Below are 19,964 nucleotides of genomic sequence, written 5' to 3' on the forward strand. Positions count from 1 at the left end.
GATGCTCCACTTCCCAGCTGTGTTGGCAGACGAAGGGGAGATGCTGCATCCCCTTCACGAGCAAAACAGAAACTCCTTCTTTTATACAGCCAGCAGTGGAAGAGTCTTTTATCGATTTCTTCTGCATGTCAATATCACAGTAGAAACACTGCAATAGAAACAGCCTTTTCTTCTTAACATGCATACAAGCAGAGCAACGATTTGAAACAAGTAAACAAAAACAAATGAAAACCCCTCCTGTCTTGAGATGGATCTTTCAGCAATTTGATCTAAACCTGTAAATTCTCCTGTAGATAAAGCAATGTTCTGCCCAAGGATGAAAGCTGTAGATGAGGTCTCTCAAAGCAAAGGACTGAGGATCCGGCACACCTGGGGCTCAGGTATCACTACCCACCTATAGGCTAAGGACTGAAATTCCCTCCAAGTCAGTTCATCAATCATTAAAATGCAGTTACCCCATAGGGGCAGCCTTAATGAGGAGCAGATCACTGACTGCGATGTCTAAAAACAAGTTGGCGATAAGCATGTTGGTCTGTACCAGAGCTCAAGTTTGTTCTTAATATCTGAGCTGTACATGATTGTCTTGAGAGCTCATTAAGCCTAATCTCATACCACTTGTAGGCAGCAGAAAGCTGAATCAGCTAAGGACCAGGCCAGACTTTGAACCATATAAGTAATATACAGATATTGCAGATATCCTGGCTTGAAAGGGAGGCACCTACAAAAGGAGCTCTCCCCCCTTTAAGTACCCTAAGGGAGAAATTCAGCATGAGTCAACTTCTTACTTCTCTTCACTTAAAAGTAATTCCATGTTTACATTAAAAATATTTACTACTCATACTCATAGACTGGGATCTTTATGTTCTGTCTATATGTTCTTATTACAGGTGAGTCTGAGACTGATCTTCCCTTAGAGGGGGTAAGTACTAAGAGCATAAACCAATGTAAAACTCAACACCTTTAAAATTAATTAGATACATGAGCCATTTGTTGGGGGAGAAATAAAAGGATAGTTCAGTATTTTCTGCATAGACTCAAAGTTTTTGCCAAGCTTTTCCTCTTACCTTAACAGTACCAAGGCTTAAAATAATTCATGTTATTGGTTTTAACAAGAGGTAGTGATAAATTATTAAGCGATCCCAAGTATTCTACAAGCATTATGGTTTCAAACCAACAGCCTACAAGTCCTGCTCAGGGCTTCTCGTGATGTATTATTCTCCCCAAACAAGCATGTGCTGCAACCTTCCGTGATGTGAGACCAAATTAATTGCTCCTGTTGTTCCTTGGAAACTAACATTTCTCTAATGATCCAATATCTCATTAGGCAGCACTAAAACACTGTTGTTGCTAAAGAGCGGTTTGCCCATGGAGGACCTCCTTGGCACCTGATTTGTTGTGAGCTGACAGCAGGCATGGTACCTTAAAACATCCCAGAATTATAACTATGTGCACCTTCTACACCTAAGTAAGTGTTTGCTATTCTTCATATCTATTAAAATGCCAAAGTAGACTATTGCAGTTTGGTAATAACAGCATAATAAATAGAACCATGGAGTAATTAAAGTGGGAAGGGATGCCAAAGATCATCTAGTCCAACTGCCCACCTACCTGCCAATGCTGCTCACTAAGCCATGTCCCAAAGTACTGCATCCACCCTTTCCCTGTGCACCTCCAGGGATGGTGAGCCCACCACTCCCTGTGTAGCTGTGCCAGCACCTGATGGCTCTTTCAGAGAAGATTGTTCCTAATACCCAACCTGACCCTTCCCTGGCTCAACTGGAGGCCGTGACTCCCCATCCTATTGCTGTTACCTGGGAGCAGAGGCATAACCCCCTTGGTACAACCTCCTTTCAGGGAGTTAGAGCAATGGGGTCTCCCCCGAGCCTCCTCTTCTCCAAACTGAACCATCCCTTCTTATAGATGGACATCACAATACGAGCAGATTAGTTGGTGTCATTGACAATTTTCCTCTGGGATTAAGTTTTACTTGCTAATCAAGAGGAAGCCATGTTTGTTCAATAGTCCCATTAGTTTCTGTAGCCCTCTTGAAGAAGGCAGCCCAGAGATGTTGGCTCCAGTCCCGTGGCTCTGGGGATGCTGTAGGTGCCCACCAGAGGCACTGCAGGGTGCAGGCACGTTCACCCTGCCTGGAGGCTCTTGTCCAGGAGGAGACATCTCAGCTTGCTGTGCTGTAATCCTGCCTTCGAGGGGAGGATTAGAGGAGGATTAAGCTACAGTGAACCAAGGTCACTCTATTCCCGAGTGACAGACTTCACACAGAGATTTAGTATAATTTGGAAAATACTGTTGACTTTGAGCAGCCGTGTGATTTCCCTGAGACTGCCTGAGCGGACATGGCCGTAGCACTGGGGATTAGGGGAGGCAGATCTATAGGGGGGGATATTTCCATTTTCTATTCTCTATGAGTGTTGGAAAACCTTGGGATGGCCACAGGATCATGAACGTGTCTTCTGGCTGCCCTGGAGACAGTATTGCTCCCATCTATCACTGCTCACTGAGGCTGGTTGGAGCTGCACTGGGGGCATGGGTGCAGATGAATAGTTTTACTGAGAACTGGCAGATAAAGATTTCAAATAAGGATCCATGTCTGATTTGGCAAAGAAAATGTATTTCATAATTACACAATAAGAAAACACACACACAAAAAGGATGTTCAATGTAGAAGTCACTGCACAGAGTTATTTAGACACCCACCTATTCCCAGCATCTGCAGAGGTCATTCTGGATTCCGAATTTACAATTCAATTAGAGCTTTCCTTATCAACAAAAAATAATTGAATATTTGAATTCAGTTAATCAGCCAAAGTCTAACACAAGATATGAAATGGCTGAATCTCAGCTGAAGGTGTGTGTGTATGCAACCAGCTGTAAGACTGGGGCAGATATGTGCATTTTGATGTTGTGGACTGCTTTATTTTGCTGGATACTGACAGCTAGGCTGGCTCTGAGCTATTCGATAGCTTGTGAAATGGCTGAGGGTAATTATACTTTTAAGTGCTTGCTTGCATGAGTCTCTTGACTGTCTGTGTATATATATCTTCTAAACTACAGATCACATGTAATCTGCATTGAGAATTCTACGCTGTACAGTAGTTTATTATGAGCTACCTAGTAATGCTAATTACACTTACAATTATCAGAAAGTCTGCCAGAAGAAATAGAGCATCCTTAGATGGATGTGGGATATGGGGGGATGGATTGTGGTTGCTCTGCACATGCAGATAGTTGATGAGAAGAGTCAGATGTTGTGCCACAGCAAAGGCAATGCGCTGGTGGGAACATGCTCATGTGGGCTGGGCTGGAACAGCCATCTCCAGCCCCACTTTTCTCTCCAGGAAGACCACATCCTAGTCTGAAGACTTGGAAGCACCTCTGGGCTCTTCTGCATCATCATGCTAACATCCTCCTCCTCCCTCTGTATCCTTCCATTCACTGTAATTGTGAGTCTGCCCAGAGAGTGTGTGCATGCACGGGGCTGAACCAAAGCCCTTTGGGTTGAGTGGACTGATCCTCTGGCTGATCCCAGTGGGCTTTGGATCCATTCCCACGGCAGTAACACAAGTTATGCAATATTGACTGTTTAATATTCATCTTTCTGTACAGACCTCATTAACTGTCCTTGCATTAGCTCCCTGATGTACTGAATAATTGGATAGTTTTCATTTTGCAAAGAGAATATGTTGACCTTCAGTTAAATTCAAACAGATACTTTAGGGTACAATTTGGAAAGCTCATCCTGGAAAAAAAAGAAGATTGTAGCATGTCAGGCATTACAAATATCTTTATTTTCTCTATATCTGTTTCTGGAGCCTCACTTCTGATTCAGCACATTAACACCTGCAAGAAAAGCTGTTTCCCCAGTGCTCTTGGCAGATTTCTGCTCAGGATTACTTTAGATTGCACTGTTTTCTTGATGATAAGATGTAAATAAACCCAAAGGCTCTGATTCCCTTTTGGTAAATGAATTAATAGAATAAAAGATGAAACTGGCTCTCTTAAAAATGTTTGCATACATTACACAGTTGCGAAACCTTCTCATGCAAAAAAATGAGAGCGGTGCTCACTGAAGTTCTGTGTTGCACTTTAGCAGGTTACCAGCTAAGCATCACGTTATTAAGTTGACTTATCTCCCCAAGTCAGCTTTAAAACACCCGCAGTCAGCTTCAGAAGTGGAACAAGGAAATATCTCCGTGTTTAGGAGGAATGAGGGGTTACACGTGCTTGTGAGAGGGCATTAGAAATGGTGATAGCATTTAGCAGAGGCTTCTGCAAACAGAGCTGGTACTTGTACAATAGATTCCTGACAAGTCCAGAACAAATATTCTGACAGTGAATTGACTTCTGGATTGTATAAGCCAAGCACATTGAAAAATGCTTTGTGTTGACTCAATCAAAGGTTTTCTACATTGTTAATGGAGTCAGTTCTTTCGCCCTTCTGGAGAGTTTATTTCTGTGTTCTTCAGAGCATTATTTTTGTTCCCGTTGCAGGGATTAGTGCAGGAATAATCAGTTAACTCTTACGTATTTAACTGTGAGGAAAACCTTTTGTGGGCTACAATGGGATTTGTATCAGCGCCTTAAAATTATACCTTAGGAATTAAAAGGTTTTCACATAAAAATTATTCAAGACCTCCCAGGCTAACAGAGCCTGCTGCTTTCTGTCATGTTTCCCATGGTAACACGAGCCTTTCAGAAAAGAGGGAAAGAACTACCCTGAGGGGAAAAAAATAACGAGAAGAAAGGAAAATACAGGCTTATGAAACCACTTGTTTCCCAATGACTAAACACAGGGTGTGTTTTCATTACATCCTTCTAATCCAGGCCAGTCTTGCCAAGGGGACATCTGCAGTCTTCATTGTGCCATTAGCACACTGTGCATCAAAAGAGGTTTCTCCTTCTCCCAAGTGGCTCTTGCCTGACTTGCAACAGTACCAAATGAACAAACATGGGGAGTTTTGATGTTAGGAGTCAGGAGAAAGAAATTACCCTGTGGATGTAAAGCTGAAAGAGACTCAAGAGGTGGTTCAGCCCCTAATCTTGTGTAGCCTCTGAGCAAAACCATGTTCCTTTCAACAGCAAGCGAGGTAAGCGTCCTGCTGTGGGAGCAGCAAAAAGCACCAGTGGTGCCACTGGAAATGTGAAGGTCTGGTCTGTCTAGACTGCTCCTGGAAGATCAATTAGGAATTCTTCACTTGTCTTTTGTTTCCATTGTGTCGATCTCATTTTGCCTCATTTTCAGTGTCCAAAAAGAGCAGCTGGGCTGGCTGCTGGTTTCCTCCTTTGAAACAGCCTCCCTCAGTCTCCTCTTCCTGCTATTGATTAATATCAGATCTTTAAGCTTTTTAAAGAAAAGTCTTTTGTGGTTGGGTTGGGGTTTTTTTTCTGTTTGTTTGTTTGTTTCTTTGAAGGTTTGGTCGGTCAATCAGAATGCTGGTTCACGTTCGATGCGTCATTCTCCCACTCCCACCACACCTTCGTGTCTCGCTGTGATGAAGGATGCTCTCTGTCTCAATAGCTCCTGTCTGAATTCATACCATTTCCTGCCTTATCTAAGTTCAGTTGTATTCTTTTTTGTTGTTTTTCCTCCTGTTTTCTGACATTCTCTATCCCTGTATCCAAATGAAAACACTGAGTAAGATCAGACCAAAAAAAGATTCTTTTGGATCCACACTAAATTATCCCCATGTCTAAAAGTGATCAGTGAATTAATTTAGGAGGGTAGAAAATGCTTGTTTCCAACAACTAAAACCCTTCAATTACTACCAAAGATCCTGTTTTCCTGGAGTGCTGGAGTTATTCGCTGTTCACTCAATACTTTATTTATGTTCATGTTGTGGTTCCACATCACTGATGCTAATCTGCCTGCTGAGTTCCTGTCGCCTTCATGACTGTTTAAAAATACATGGAAGCGGTGCTGTGCTGATCTCAGCACTTGGACACATCTATCTTCATAGAAAACTCTACAGAAGTAGCATTTCGGTCGGCAGCCTGACTGCACCCCAAGACAAGATGCTAACATGGTTTTTTTTCTGGTTGTGTTATTGATTGGTGGTGGAAGCTCCAGGCTTACAGGCTCATGAACAAACAGCATTTGCTACTCCAATAATTTAAGAGCTGGATGTCTGATTAAACAGTCTCACTTCCTCCACAATGGAGGTAGAGGCCAACGTGCCTAAGGGTGTTTCAACCCACCTTAGTCATGTCTCAAGAGGATGAATTATCCTCTGGCATCACATCCATCACCGCATCATGTAAGAAAAGCCTGAGTTACAAATATGCTCCATGTTTGGGCAGTCAACCTGGAGCAAGACAAATCCAACCAATTGCTCAGCCCTGTACACACCATGCAGGAACTTGACCCATCCCTCAGCTCAGGCCATCAGCTTTGCTTACTGATGGACAGAAGATTTGGTTTAGATGGTTGATTAATCTCAAAGGAAGAGCTTATTACAAAGTTCAGCAAATGACGCTGATTAAAAGGATTTTCACTTCCAATTTTCCGTGCTGCTTCAAAACAGCAAGATGTGAGCCGTGTCATTAGCTTTGTTTCTCTCGTCTTCTTTCTCTGATTTTTAAAGCTTTGCACAGAAGGCAGCTGGAAATGCTGCCGTATTTTGAGGCAGGTGACATTTCCTTATCAGAGGTACTAGACAGTTGATGACTCTAGTAATGCTCTAATTATGTGTAGTGAGTTGTCTCTAAGTGCTGTATGAAAATGCTTACTGCATCATTAGCTACCTTGTTGTTTACTAAATGTCTTTTATAATACTATAGGGGCCCAAATGAAGGTTGTGTCAGTGATTGCGTTCTGAATTTCTATTTTTAGGGATTTATAATTCAATCATTTGTTTTCACTTGGGCTGAAATCTGACATCCTGATTCTCAGCTGAGACTGAGTTTAATTACTACATTTAAAAGAAAAAAACACTGTGGATGGTTCATATTACTGGATCCCGCGGTAGTATTTGTATAGCACTGTGGGAGCCAATATCTTTCAGTGCCTTTCCTGTTTGCTTTGGAAAGAAGACTTCCTTAAGGCAGAGGTTTTTAAGATCAGAGGTGCAGATAGCAGTTAGATGTGCGCATAAGCCTGAGCATGGAATCATAGAGTCATCCAATCTCACAGTTTGGAAGGGATCATCAAGTCCAGAAGGCAGGCACAGCTCAAGAGAGCATTGCAGGGAAGCCTGGTTTATGCATGGGCTGTGTCTGCAGCCTGTTTCTCAGTGGAGCAGAGCAGGGTGAGCAGCAGGGACAGCTTCTGCTTCCTTGCAGTGGCTTGGTGCACAAATTGCCATTGAGTGCTATAGGCGAACAGCGCGCCTTGGCGTCCAATGGAGATGATGCCAAACTGACAGTGGCTGTTGTAGCACAGATGTTAACTGAAATAGTCCAGCTCCCACTGCACATTGAGAATTAATACATCACCACAGATCTTAAGGTCCTATTATTGGTGACTAATTGTTCCAATATACACTCATTGCTGCTCCGTCCTTCGTGGGGTAATAACACAATACCTCTCCATGTCCTTATGTTCATTTGTGGTACATGTAGTCGGTTCTTACACAGCGCTAAGAAGTTAAAAACATTAAAGCCTTTAATTGCTCTGAGTGAGTTTTCCTTCTCCCACAAATGCATGAAAGAAAGGAAAGAAGAAAAAAAACCAGAAATTTCTAGAATAACGCATTGTTTTCATGCTGTGCATCCTAAGCACAGATCACCAGTTAAGCTGTGAGCCAAAAGGTTTTTCAGTGTGAATGTATTAAACATGCTCATCTAAAATAATAATAATAATAATGTTTTTGAGAAGTCTCTGGATAGATGGAAATGTCAGTGAGATGTGTGCTGTGATGAAAAGAATAGTTACAGCCCTGTGCTGGCGTTCGACTGCCAGGGAGTTTAAAATGAAATTACAACAATTTAAAAATAACACAAAGAATTTATTGGGTTGCTACAAACATATCCAAATGCGATCGGCTGCTAAAGGATTTCTGTTGCTGGTGGAGTAATTAGAGTGGCAATCTGACACATTGCTTGGCAATGCCTAATATTAGTAATATTTTGTCAAGTGTTATAAATAATCCAGAAATAGCCTGGAATTATCATTTAATGGCGGACTCAGCTGGTGCTTCCTAGGTGATTTTTCATCAATACAAGACTACACAGTCATTTTTTTAAAACTTGCCATTATTTCTTATAATTTTGAAACAGCATTAATTCTTATAAAGCAGGAGACATCCACTGTTAAGGTAGTGCCGCATGGATCCACTGGGAACCATTGCTAATGGGTAAGAAAGACAATGTGAAATATCTCATCCAGAGAAGAATGCGGATGCATGGGGAGCTCTCTGAGTCAATGGTGTCTGCCATTAGAGATGGTTATTATGTGAATACACGGTGTACAGTGAGTTCTCCAGCTCAGGAGCAGCCCTTACCTCGGGTGTGTGTGGAAGATGTGTAGAAGCTTGGAGTCCCGATGCTGCTTTTGGCTCACGTTATTGGTGGGATGTGGAGGAAGACCTTTAGGTCCACACAATGACTTTTCAGACTCTGGCTCTGTTCCTGCCATTGCCTTCCTCTGGGCACGTGAAGAAGGAAGGACAAGGTAAGGACAGAGCTCCATAATATGGCACATGGAAACTGCAGGGAGAGGGGATGAGCTGGTTTCTTCCTGCTACCTCATGTCTTGGGTTCTGGGAGCACGGCGAGCTGCAGCAGAACCTCTCCTTGGTGTCTTGTCCTTCTTTAGAACATATTTTCTCATTCTGCAATGCCATGGCTGATGGTATTGGGTACGAGTGGGTGGTAAATACAAAGACAAAAAGGGAGTCTGTGTTATTAAGAGTTTTTATTAAGTCAGTTAAACTTACTTTGCATACCAGGACTTGATTAAGTTATTTAATTATCCATCTAAAATTCCAGACACAAACTGTAGTCATAGTCATCTAAATATAAGCACTGCCCCACTTGTCCCTTACTCCCCCTAAATCACTCAGTTTTGGTTATCTCCAGCGACTTGAGTAATAACACGGCACAACATTTTACAACAAATCTTCCATTAACTTTTCTGTGTTTCAAAATAGATTTATAAAAATGCTTTCCTTGGTGTTTTCAATTACAAGAGAAAGCTGTACATCATGTCAGTGCCTCACATAATTCAACTGATAATCTCAGCAGTCAATTAAATTTTAAACGCTTCTCCATTAAATACTTATTTTACCATAGTAAATAATTTAACGTGTTTCCATTTAAAACTGTTTCACATCACAAAGTTTTCAATCTTCTTTTTTAATAAAAATTCTTTTTTAATAAAGTCACGTCAGCCTAATTATTGAAATAAAAGAACCTTTATTTAAAGATTTTTTTTTGCCAGTGCATTCGCTGTTAGTAACTCTGTCCATGCATTTCCATTTACCATCTTAGCGATACGTAAAAATAGATAATGAATAAATAAAGCCATTGAAATCAGGAAGCAGAACTGAAATGCACTGGGCTGTCCTACCAGTGTCTTACCAATACCCTTCATTGATTTCTACCCCAAGTTCCTTTGCAAAACGTGTGTCTACTAATTGTCACAGTTGGCAATGACCAATATGGTCCAAGTTATGGATTTACTTGGATAACTTTCCAGTGCAGTCAACTTTGATGTAGAATCTTTCTATGCTTCATCTTACACAAATAGGCTCTTAATAGTTTGCATATTCTTTTGTCTTGCACTAACGTAAATGTCATTTAGGAGTCAGTGTTCATGGAGAATTACTCTTCACATACAACTGAAATCTGAGATTTCCTCTTTGCATACTGGAATCTGCCAGGTGACTTTGGTGATAAATGCACAATAGATGAAAAGGTAAGAAGGGCAAAATAATATTTTTTTGTTGTATTTGTCTTTGTTTTGTTTTGGTTTTGGAGGGGATGATACCAATGGCAGCTAAAATTTGGCACTGACTATCTAAATTCTATATTGAGTAGTAATGATACTGGTGAGGGGTCTGGAGCACAAGTCTTATGAGGAGTGACTAAGGGAGCTGGGGTTGTTTAGACTGGAGAGGAGGAGGCTCAGGGGAGACCTCATTGCACTCTACAACCTGATAGGAGGCTGTGATGAGGAGGTTCTTTGCCTCTTTTCCCAGGTTCTCCACAGAGATTTACATTAGATATAAGGAAAAACTTCTTCTCTCAAAGAGTGCTCAGGCACTGGATGGCTGCCCAGGGAGGTGGTAGAGTCACCATCCCTGGTGATGTTCAAGAGGTGTCTGGATGAGGTGCCACGAGATGTGGTTTAATAGCTTAGTGCCTAGTAATGGTGACAGGAGGATGGCTGGACTAGATGATCTCGTAGGTCCTTTCCAACCTTGTGATTCTATGATTCTATGATATAAGAAAGTACTACAGAATGTTAAAGTTTAGAATGATTAAACAGATGCTATCGCACATCTGATACCTTGAACAAATACATGTAGAAAGGCCAAAGAAAGGTGCAGGTAGGTAGTGTACATGGGTGTGTACAACAACAGGACAGTACAACACCAGCATGGAGAGTTGTGCCTGGCCCACCTGGATAACCAATTTTAATTCCTAACACTTTTCCCTGCTACATAACCCCGGGACAAATACAACCCTTTTTATATCCTGATTTCCTTACTGCCACGAACAAACTGGAGCATGTGAAATCCAGATGACAAAACCCTGCAGAATTTATAGCGGGCATTGCCTTATTATCTTGGAATTGATGTGACATGCAGAGCAGGACCGCCCCTGAGTTAACACACTTGTTAACACTGGGGGTCTTGGCCTGCATAAAACATACAAGTCAGGCTGGGAAAAGTCAACACCCAGAAGTTGTTTGTGCTGGTTGCTAATAGACCAACAAGCCTTTAAAATTATGTAAATGGGCTGGAAAATATTCTGTAGATGAGGATGTGCTGCAATTTTGTTTCATATATTTATCTCATTAATTTCATAGCACGCATTGGGTTCTCTGAGCACCATTCGTGAGCATAAACTGCTTATCCCTCCATCACTGTCTTGTCGTCCCCTTTTTTTTTGCTACAGGCTCCATTGGCCTCGGATGATTGTAAACTCTTTGGACAAGGATGTGTATTTGGACAGCATCCAGCATGGTGGGACCTTCTCTTGAAGCATCACCACTGTGAAAGCAGTCCACAATAGCCATCGTTTGCAACATATGGAAAGTTGTGATAAGAATGTCTTTCGAGCCTCTTAATTAGATACGATGATGAGTATTCTGTTGTCCTGCAGATGACATTATTGAAGTCTGTGAGAAAGAAGCTTCATGGGTAGTGAAGCAGCTTGAAGGAAACTTGCTTATTTCTGATTATTTCGTATTAATTAAAAGCTTTTAACACATTAATATTACAGTAATGTAAATCTTTATGTTAGCATTCACCGCTGTTACCCTTAGGCATTCTCCTGCAGAGCAGCGGCTTGGATATTGAAGTTAATGATTTCTGCACTTCAAAGCGCTTTAGATTTTAATTCAAAAACAAAACAAACATTTTTTTATTTATAGAAAAAGCAGAGGAATTGTTCATGGAGATGAGGTGAGTCTTTGGGAAAGCACCCCATTGAGCAGCATGCAGCCAGGCATCTCAGCAGGGCTGCTCCTCTCCCACACCTCTTGCATGGCCTCTACACCAGGAGCTCTCTATTCATCCTGACTGAATCTGTCCCAGAGCATAAAAAAATATGTGAAAACTTGGTTTCAGCATCCCTGCCCTCGGCCTGGCTTCCTGAATGGCCCCTGCTTTGATCAGTGGAATACAGCACCATCCACTGTTCAGGAGGGAATAAAAACAGGCCCAGAATGATCAAATGGAGGAGCACTGCTGGTGAACAGTGTGCCATAATGGTGGTAAGTGTAGAGTGGTGTGGCTTAACAGCATGGTTAGCTCACTGTCTTTGCCATCCCCTTTCTCTGTGCAGAAATCAAGTCTATCTTCCAGCAAGGTTTAAAATGTGCTGACTGTAAGAGCAGAAGCATCACAGGATGTGTCCAAAGTAAATAAAGCTTCACAGAGGGAGTTAAATTCAAAACACACAGATGAAATATAAGCTCTTTGGCCAAGCATGAAGCCAAGGAAGTTCCTGCCCTACCTGGCCTCCCAGTGGCACTAGCACTGAAGTCCATGTGCCCATTGGTGTGGCTGAGGCTCACAGCCTCCTGCTGCATGCAGAAATACCTGCACTAAATACCCAACCAGCTCAGAGCAAAAACTCAAGGTCCTAAAGATCTCTAGTCAGCCTAGTCTGATGGTTGGCAACCCTTCACATAGCAGGGAGGTTCAAAGTGGATGATCACTGTGGTCCTTTTCAACCCAGGCCATTCCATGATATGATTCTGTGATCTCCTCAGCTCTGTGCTGGGATCGCTACTTGTTGCCTGCTGGATTGCAGCAGACACCATGGAGGGATAATGGTTTGCTGCTGCTTACAGTGCATGCATTTTATTTCTTTGTGTGACTTCCTTCTGTTTAGTGTTCACACGGAGCCCATTAGGTGACACAAATGGTGGATTTGGGTGTTTTGCTGCCGTTGGTTTTTCTTTGGGGTTTTTTTGTCTGTTTGTTTTGTTGCATGCATAAAAGAATCATAATAGTCCTTAAAAGCTGTTATTCCCCATGCTGGGAAAACACTCTTTAGCCACCTGCTGTAAAAAGTGTGTTCCAAATGGAGCATTTTTATTACAAATAGTCACCCTTGGTGCTCAGTAGGTGTTGGCAGCCACCTGCTGTGCCTGCCCTTGTTCATGACCGCACACCGTGGGGCTCTGCAGGCTCCAAGCACTGGATTTTGCCACTGGGGTGCAGAGCAGCAGGAGATGGCAGCTCTGTGAGTGCAGTGCTGGTGTCAGGGCACCTTTCCCTGCCTGCTGCCTGGCTAAGAACACGATGCTGTCACCTGGGGACGAGGATCAGCCTTTCCCGTTGGGCTGTGGGACCAGCGACCTCTGCTGCTGCAGCACGTGAGTCGTAGAGCATTGCAGTGAAACAGAGCAATAACTCAGCAGTTATTCAGTTTTTTAGGAAGGAGAATTTGTGGGGGGGGGGGGGAAAGGTCAAGGAAGATTAATAACGGACAAAATGTCTAATAACGGCACAATATTAGATGAAAATAGGAGAATGATTACTGCACACGCTGTGCTGCTTGATCTTATTATCCCGCTTTAGTGGAATCCATAATTTACAACTTTAATAAACTCCCAACCTCTTTGGGCCAAGATATACATTGCTGTTATTTTTATTAGCTCCATAATAAGAAGAAGCAATCTGCAACATAATTGCCCTGCATAAGCAAACTTCTAATCACTTTTAAGAAGATTTTTATGGCAACTAACGGGGACAAAACCAGACAAAGTGCAACCCTGAGACTCTGTGTTTTCACCTTCAGGTTTCCAGCATCACATTCTGCTAACAATTAGAGGTCACATTACCTTGGAATTGCTAATGACGAAATTAAGGGGATCAGTACACCAAAGTTCAAATATTCTGCCCCAAATTTGTATTAACTTCTCACTGGTTTTAAAAGTCCTGAAGAATTTAAGGGAAAAAAAAAGAGATCCAATGTGATCAGAGGCAGGCATCCCACTGCCTTAACTGTGCCTCCATTCAGCTGGTCTAATATTAAGGTTTTTTGCTTGTGTTTCAGCTAGCTCAATACATTGGGATACTGTTTTGTGAGGGTGGATTATAGCCACAATCTAGCAGGAATTCTATAACATTATGTATTCAGCCTTTCTGGGTATCCATCAGCTGGGAGGCTTTTGCTTGTAGTCCTTGGCTGTTTCAGCATGATCCAACCACTTAAACTCCTCCTGCATTTTCTTATTACATTACCTGTGTCTTACTACTCTGAATACATGTACTGCTTTTATCTTGTATGCACAGCAAACATGAACAATATATCTTCATTTCAAGGCCTTTCTGGCCTAGTTCCATCCATATGCCTATCATTTCTGTCACAGCATGGGGCCATAGTGCCTGCACTCATCCAGTCAACGGTGCCAACCTTGGCTGCTGCTGCTGAATGTCCTTAAACTAGCTCTGTTCTCTGCTGCAAAATCACCTCGCTGCCCTCTGTACTTCCCCTTTCTATCTCATTTTCTGGGATATCGATAAGTAACTCCCTTTTTTTCCCAGTATCACTTCATTATTTCCTTTGTGCCTCTATAACTCTTAGGGTATGTGTTCTGGGTGCCAGCAGTCACTGGTGTGTACAGGCAGCCACAAAACAAACTGGACTACTACTGCTTCTACTGCTACTACTCACCATAGAGAACTCCCTTTTCGTATGACAGATAGGAGAGGATGAAATAGGGGAACTTAGTTAATACGAAACATCAAATCACATGTAGTGGCAATGCTGAGTCACAGCCTGAAGCAGTGATGGAGCACCTGGTGGGAAGGCAGGGCCAGCCCAGGGGAGCTCAGGTGCATGCAATGCAATACAGTGCACCTGAGTCACTGGAAGAGCTGGAGCCGGGATTCACCTCTTTCCAGACCTCATTTAAGGCTTGGCAGTGGAGGTGAAGGTATCTCTTGTTGGAGGTCTCTGTCTACCTGTGGCCTTCTAAAGGTAAGAAGCTTTTTTCTTTCATGTTTGTATTTGTGGCTGCTGCATTTGGGCTTGTTTTCATTTGCTATCATCATCCTGTTATAGTATTACATTGCAGCACTTCCAAACATATCAGTTCCTACAATAACCATGCACAAAACTCCCTTTGAGCTTTTGCAAGCCCTGTAGGTGCTCTGAAGTTGTCTTCTGCAGGCCCTGGCCAGGGCACTTGGGGCCAAAGTTAGTGGACATTGTTCCTTGTGGCATGGAGAAGGATGAACAATAGGACTTTATCTTAACTGTGCAAAGCTTCAGCAGGTGGGAGAGGGGGGGAGGAAGGAGAAGCATCCCGTGTGGTAAATAGCAATCATTTCACTTAGTGCTGCCCCTTGAAATGCGTTTAGTAGCACTGAATAGAACAGCGTCAGGAAGGTTATGCATAATACGCGTAGATCAATTTCCATGCATTGTTTAACTTACTAAATCTAATTCTCTTTTCCACCCACTACTCAATTTAATTTCCATGCATGTAATGGATGGGATACAGCATTATTCCCGTGCCAGAGGCTGGCAGGAGGACCAGGTGGAGGTCAGGTGAATGTCTGGAAACAAAACAAATTACAGAGATCGCTGATTGCTTTATTACAGCTTGTATCATCTTGTTTATAAAAGAAATACCTTCTGAAGTGACTGTTGATGATTTTAGATGTTTTCACATTGTTGGAATAACAGAACTGCTGTCATGATGAAAGAGAAACATAACACAACCTCTGCGTGTCCTTGTAGAATTTCAGTGGTTTCTTGGTGACAACCACAGTAATTAAAGCTGGAAAAAGAACAGTAGGTAAACCATTTGCACTGAGTCATATCATGCAAATATTTTCCTTTTGAGCTCTAGCTAGCATGAGTTCGGGCTCTGCCAGAAAGCTGTTTTGTGTGCTTTTGTTATGGGTGGTGATTGCTTGGGTTTGTGTGAGGGAAAACAGCGCAATTGGGGGCGTGTTTTTCTTTTGAGGAGTTGCTCAAAATCTGTTGGGGGGGGGGGGTTTGAAATCTAGGAAGACATTTTCACTTTTTCACATGTAAAGATTTATATTTCCCAGTTCAGAAGTCAGCTGTCACGTTTTTCACCCCTTGGTGCTCTCAGGAAGGTGGTAGAGCAGTAACTACTCCTTATGTATGCGCTGGAACAGGTTGCCCAAGGAGGCTGTGGATGCCCCATCCCTGCAGGCATTCAAGGCCAGGCTGGATGTGGCTCTGGGCAGCCTGGGCTGCTGGTTGGTGACCCTGCACACAGCAGGGGGTTGGAACTGGATGAGCACTGTGGGCCTTTGCAACCCAGGCTGTTCTAGGATTCTATGTAGAACTTTACAGTGGTAATATGCAGTACACTACTGGACTTGGAAGCCCCCACGTCCAACTGGGTTTCCATCACACACTGATTGCAAAATAAGGGTTGGATGCATTAGATTTAGCTCTCTCTCTTCTGTAAACTGAGAGGTGTTTTAAGCTCTGTTAGTAATCTCAAAGCTTTTCATCATCTCTGTGGGTAAATAGCTACCTGCCCATGGATTTCTCTGGGCTCAAGACGGTGTGATGCTGAGGGTAATCACAGCAAGGGTGTTTTCTGACCTGTATTCAATTTGACATATTCTCTGGCACAAGCATGTGCCAAGTCTTCCCTCCCCTGCAGGCCCCTTGGTCCTGTAGGACATCAAAACTCATCAGGGCTATCCCCATCTACCTGCCTTGTCAGCAGGATAAATCAGCCCTTATGCTTGTAAAGCAAAGATTTTCTGAGATGGAGGATCCTCCTGCAGTGTGCCCATGTTGTTCACTGTGGGGCTGAGCTGCCACTGGGGAATGCATCATCCCAGCAGCTCCTCTCTGAGATACATTGGCCATACATCAGTACAAAAGCATCGTATATTACCTGAGCGAGCTGCAGCTCTCACACCGTGTTACACCAATCCATCACTGAAGCAAGATGTTGCTCTAATGATATATTAGTGTAATAATCCGAGCAGGGCATACCAATGATATATTACTCAAAAGATGGCACCGTTTATGGAAGCAAAGTTCCAGGAAGATATTCAGTTTAATTACAGGCTGCTGGCTGACTTCTAGTGGCAAGAAAGTCAGCCAATGTACCCAGGATACAGCGGGAGCTGCTTTTCCAGTTGGGGTTGGGATCACCAGTATAGAAATGGGCTTTCTGTTCATTTAGTGGTGAATGTTCTCCTTATCTGCAGTGAGTCATTTTAAATCTGTGCTGGTCACTTAGTGGTTAGTTACCATAGGGAACACTCTTAGTACAGAGCAGCTTCTTTCTAGGCCCAGGTATCCACTGTTCTCTATGAGCTTTCTCTATGAGCTGAGGCACCTCCTTTCAAACGGAGGGTGATAATATAATGGAACAGCCTGGGGGAGGCTTTAGGTCCTTTGACTCTGATCTATTATATATATTTTTTCCAAATAGATGCATGAACTTATGTTTAATGTTATAATACCTATAATAATAATTAATATCGCCAGCGCTTCTCTCCAAGGTCTCAAAGTGACTTCACAGGCAATTAGTCCCACGAGGCTCTAAGTATTAACGCTGTCCTTTGTGTGGATGAGATCTGAAGGAAAAAGAGCCTAATTGGCTGAACAAAACCCATTAAAGTAAATGGGACGTAGGACCTGTGACTTTGAGTCTGCTTGTAGTGACTGGGAGCAGCAGCGTGCCGACATCCCGAGCCTTTCTCCATCCATCTTTCTCTCAGGCTCCAGCGCTGCAAGTATCTGGTGTAGGAGAAGAAGAGGGACAAGAGTCTTTAGGTCCCTTTCAACCCCTGCAACTCTGTGATTTTCTATGACTGGAATCTTTGTGGGTACAGTAAATGCAGAATGCATTATATTAATTTACTTTGCCCTGTGGGACTGTAAATTTTTTATTCATCCTTTTCATTTTTATTTTTCAATTTAAACTTGTATTTTTATCGCATTGAAAAGTGTAATAGAGCACCTAAAAACATACTGAAGCCCTAAGCAAGTCTGATTAGCCCCTTGCTTGCTTTCACTTGTGCACAGCTTCTAACCATCCAACAGCTGCCCACCTTCTAAAACACAGCTGAGTTTCAGGTGCCTGGTCATCCCTTCCCTGTGCTTTGGCTGGCGAGTTATAGCTGTTCACAATGTGCCAAACAAGTGCAAAGTGCAGTATCAAAAATCTCCTTTAATTGAGGCTTTGCTCAGGGTCAGATACCTTTGTATGGGAGCAGGCTGGGTTTTGCAAGGCAACAAATCCCCCTTAGTGATGTATTAAGAGACAGGGCAGCTGGTAGTGGAAGGTTGAGAACTTGTAAGTGCTGGCATTACTCTGTGTCAGTGGGGTTGGATACTCTTTAAATGTTGATTTGTTTATATAACAGCTTGGAAATGAAGACTTAAAGGTGAGCAGTTACAAGTACAAACACTGTCAAGCAAATCTGTCAGTAAAAGGACCAGCATAAAACTTGATACTGCCTACTGAAAGCAGGTGAGCTTGGGCTCCAAGCAACATCCACAGCCATTTGAAAGCAATTGCTTGGTACTAAAGTGCCTGTATGTTTCAAGGAAACATAAACAGCCAGCAGGAAATGAAGCTGTCTTACAGGACAGGAGCCTGCAAGTCTCCCATCAGTGCCCTTCCATTGAATCTTAGAGTCATCAAAGCTGGAAGTGTGTGCTGAGATCTGCAGCCCACCCCACTGTGCCCACATCCCTCAGTGCCACATGCCCATGGCTCTAGAATAGCTCCAGGTGGGGGCAGTGACCCCACCAGTCCCTGGGCAGCTGTGCCAATGCCCAACTGCTCTTTTGGAAAGGACAGAGAGCCAAGGATGCTTCTCCCAGTCCCCTGCAAGTAGAAGTTTCCCATTATTTTGCTGAGCTTTGGGATGAAATCAGAAGGGGGATGGTTGAGCAGCCTGCAGCTCCCCTCACCACCTAGTGTCAGGTTCCTGGCTGGCAACACGCCCCATGTTCTCTTTGATGGATGGCCTTCCCAGCATGGGAAATAAATGGGCTTTGTCCACAGTCCAGCACAGCGAGTCTCAGCCAATCTGAGAATAAATCACAGAGCATGATGTAAACACTTAGGCTTTCAAAAACAAAGCAGGTCCTCAAGGAGACATGCTCTGCAATGTCTTTCCATTAAACATGAGTTTTGCAGTAATTAATAGCCTACTTAGTAATGGAAGCAAAAAAATAGGAAGGGCTTCTTAAAGGGTTTCTTCACACTTGATTGCAGCAGAACAAGATGCTCCCAATGTACTGGCCCTTCTGCAGCCGAGCAGCTACAGGACAGCCCATGTTTGACACCCATCTCCTGTTTAGACCAGGTGAGTGATGGAAAAGGGAGATGTCAGAAAATGAAGGAATGCTTTGAGTGAATCCCTGTTTCAGTCTCCCCACATGTGCGACCTTTCAAGCCACCTTACTAAGAGAATAAGGGGCAAGTGGTGCCCACGTACAACAGTGACTATGGAAGTGCAGGTGACCAGGTGGCCACAAGCACTTGTCACCCACCACCCCACGCACCTGAGAGCAGGCTGCACCTGGCAGTAGCGATGCCTTTAGGAAGCCAATTAAGCCGTGCTACTTGATGAGGACGTACTACACAGCTTGCAAGCGACACGAGGTCAGCACTACTCCTGTCTCTCACGCTTGCTTGTTAGCCCACCTCATTTCTCGGGCTTTAAGCCGCCTAATTGGATGTTACGGAGGCGGCAACAGAGAGGAAAGCAGGGAGTATCGAGGGGAAAAACAGCTCCTGATGTTCATCAGCCACCGTGGTCGCTAGATGGCATTGCAACCACACCGTTACCAGCCCCAGCGAGAGAACCGGACGGGAAGGGGGGGACGTGAGGATGGGGACGGGAATGGGACGGAGGATCGGAATGGGACTGAGGCTGGAGATGGGAATGGGGACCGGAATGGGGCCAGGGCTGGAACTGGGGGTTGATTTAGAGCCGAGATTGACTATAACCACAAAACAGCCAAGGATGCTCCTTGGTCACTTGTCATCATGCACTTTTTATCGTGTGATTTTGGTGAAAATCTGGAGAAATCAAAGAGCCAAAGCTGTAAAATGAAACACTTTTCATAACAAGAACTATTTCTTCCCTATGGGTTCTGTATCATGAAGCAGTGAAGAAGTTACATTTGGGTGTTTGGCAAAGGCTGCTGCTTCCTGATATAGAGTTTTTGTGAAACAAGAAGTCAGTGCCACCAAACACACTGGGATTTTCATGTTCTGTGGTGTCAGCTTTAGCATGAAAGGCAGAAGGTAATGAGCTTCTGTAGCAGTGATATGGAACACAGGGCCTGAGAAATGAGAGCAG

The 19,964-nt window shown here is 43.3% G+C and overlaps 1 long non-coding RNA gene across 3 annotated transcripts; it reads left to right on the forward strand.

Moving 5' to 3' along the window:
- The first annotated feature begins 457 nt into the window (after positions 1-457).
- On the forward strand, positions 458-11,395 carry LOC146760023 (uncharacterized). 3 transcript variants are annotated; one of them, XR_014948990.1, is made up of 3 exons: positions 458-919; positions 1,325-9,871; positions 11,077-11,395. It is a non-coding gene; the product is annotated as an uncharacterized LOC146760023 (long non-coding RNA). The 3 variants fall into 3 exon arrangements; XR_014948991.1 differs by having other exon boundaries at positions 1,325-1,465; XR_014948989.1 differs by having other exon boundaries at positions 1,325-11,395.
- The last annotated feature ends 8,569 nt before the right edge of the window (positions 11,396-19,964 follow it).

The sequence above is a fragment of the Coturnix japonica genome, chromosome 8 (assembly GCF_054131305.1).
Source record: "Coturnix japonica strain WE chromosome 8, WE-NBRP24, whole genome shotgun sequence".
NCBI lineage: Eukaryota > Metazoa > Chordata > Aves > Galliformes > Phasianidae > Coturnix > Coturnix japonica.